Source organism: Procambarus clarkii, chromosome 5, assembly GCF_040958095.1.
Source record: "Procambarus clarkii isolate CNS0578487 chromosome 5, FALCON_Pclarkii_2.0, whole genome shotgun sequence".
Lineage (NCBI taxonomy): Eukaryota > Metazoa > Arthropoda > Malacostraca > Decapoda > Cambaridae > Procambarus > Procambarus clarkii.
Genome location: NC_091154.1, coordinates 4,146,008 through 4,148,637, shown reverse-complemented (window position 1 = coordinate 4,148,637; position 2,630 = coordinate 4,146,008). Strand labels below are relative to the sequence as shown.

General features: G+C 40.4%; 1 long non-coding RNA gene across 1 annotated transcript in view; it reads left to right on the top strand.

Annotated features, from left to right (window-relative positions):
• Positions 1-328: 328 nt before the first annotated feature.
• The window catches only part of LOC138352339 (uncharacterized), a 2,873-nt gene continuing 571 nt past the window's right edge, over positions 329-2,630 (top strand). The window contains exon 1 of the long non-coding RNA XR_011222760.1: positions 329-1,231. This is a non-coding gene — a long non-coding RNA (uncharacterized lncRNA). The remainder of the gene's footprint in view (positions 1,232-2,630) is intronic.

The following is a 2,630-nucleotide window of genomic DNA, read 5'->3' as shown; positions in this document are numbered from 1 at the left end:
ATACAGAAGGGCTTTAATGAGGATTCGAACCTATTTGCTGGATGTTCCATTAGTAAACTGAGTGGCGTTCAGTTGACCAGAGCGCGTCTGGGAACATCCAGCACATAGGTTAGAATCCTCATTAAGGCTCTTGTGACTTTAATTATTATTATTACCTATATATCTTCCTCTGTTCATGTATCATATATATGTACATTTGTATAAATAAATAAATAAATAAATAATAAATATTATTATTTTTGACATAATACAGGGACACTCAAGTATACCGTAGTTTACCCAGTTTGCTGTCTGAAGAAAACGTAAAGTGTAAGAACTTACACAGGAGTGTAAGCGTCCTCCGCCATTACGAGAACAACAACAACACCGACGCCGTGTGGACGCCGCCTCCGCCGGACCACTTGACTGGACATTACCCTCTTGGCTCTCGATACCACCGTCAGGCGTTCCTCTTCAACTGTCCGGATTGTTGCGACGCCTGGCGCCTTATCGCCCGGGGCCACAGGGAAGTTTTTAAGTTTTCCGGCTGGTTATTAGTGCGGGAAGACTGTCCGGCGGCGGCGTGGTGGAGTCAGGCGACGCTAATGTAGCCACACGGCTTTGTATTTTACCCTTCAAGGAAACGCCAGAGCACATCCAGCACCACTGCCATCGTGGCTCCATAATCAGCAGCAGGAGTTGTATGAAGTGGAAACCTTGACACAAACTGCACCTATCATGAAGATGAAAACACCAGATTCTAGAATGTGGGAAGAGGTTCAGTCATCTTGGAAATATAAAAACTCACATGTTAATGCATACAGTTGATAAACCTCATGAGTGTCTAGAGTGTGGGAAAAGATTCAGTCAGCTTGCATGTCTGAGGAGTCACATGGTGGTGCATACTGATGACAAACCTCATGAATGTCCAACGTGTGGGAAAAAATCAGGCAGCTTGGAAATATGAAGACGCACATGTTGGCACATACGGATGACAAACTTCACAAGTGTCCAGAGTGTGGGGAAAAATTCAGGCAGCTTGGAATTATGAAGAGTCACATGTTGGCACATATGGATGGGAAACTTCACAAGTGTCTAGAGTGTGGGAAAAGATTCCATCATCTTGAAGTATGAGGAGGCACTCGTTGGTGCATTCCATTGAAACTCATTTCCACTGTTCCGTGTGTGGAAAGACATTTACGGAACGTATGATGAGCTTCATCACGGAAGTATCATGCTATCACCATGGACGGTAAGGCTCCGCTGCATGTAGCATTGAGATTTATTGTAATCTGTTTTATTATTTGTAATATTCATTTTATTCAGCACTGGAGCAGCTAGTAAGAACCAGTTTGAGATATATTCATAATGAGACTTTCACTGCCATAAAACATTGCCATTGGTATAATTCAAATTATATAATATATATATATATATATATATATATATATATATATACATTATATATACTGTATATATATTATTAAATATGACCGAAAAAGTAAGATTAATAATTCTAACACGAATTTTCTCAATATTTCTTATGTTTCTTTTCACTGTTGATGGTAATTCAAAAATCAATTCTCCAAAATTCATTTTTATTTCTAGTCTGACGCGACGCTTGAACGCGTTTCGTAATAACTTATTACATTTTCAAAGACTTCAGTTTACACACACACAACTATAACCTGCAAACACTAAACAGAGTTCTTCTATGCTATAATTTTAAACAGCTTTCATCTTATATACCTGCATTTGGGTGAGGTGATATGTTACAACAGTTTTTGGATGAGGTGAACAAAACTTTCAACACAAGACAGAACACGAAACAATGGGTATATACTGGGTAAATTAAAGGGAAGAATGGAAGTAACTGCTAAGGGCCTATTGGCCCATATTTCTTGATGCTTCTATATTTGTGCGGAGTCTTGAAGTGGGTAGAATATAGTTGTGCATTAATTGACTGTTGATTGCTGGTGTTGACTTCTTGATGTGTAGTGCTTCGCAGATGTCGAGCCGCCTGCTATCGCTGTATCTATCGATGGTTTCTGTGTTGCTTGTTAAGATTTCTCTGGTGATGGTCTGGTTGTGGGAAGAGATTATATGTTCCTTAATGGAGCCCTGTTGCTTATGCATCGTTAATCGCCTGGAAAGAGATGTTGTTGTCTTGCCAATATACTGAGTTCTTTCAGTCCCCAAGTGGGCATTTGAAGGCATAGACGACATTGGTCTCTTTCAAAGCGTTCTGCTTTGTGTCTGGAGAGTTTCTCATGAGTAGGTTGGCAGTTTTCTTGGTTTTATAGTAAATCGTCAATTGTATCCTCTGATTTTTGTCTGTAGGGATAACGTTTCTATTAACAATATCTTTCAGGACCCTTCCCTCCGTTTTATGAGCTGTGGAAAAGAAGTTCCTGTAAAATAGTCTAATAGAGGGTACAGGTGTTGTGTTAGTTGTCTCTTCAAAGGTTGCATGGCATTTCACCTTCCTTCTTATGATGTCTTCAATGAAACCATTGGAGAAGCCGTTGTTGACTAGGACCTGCGTTACCCTACAGAGTTCTTCATCGACTTGCTTCCATCCTGAGCTGTGGCTGAGAGCACGGTCGACATAAGCGTTAACAACACTCCTCTTGTACCTGTCTGGGCAGTCA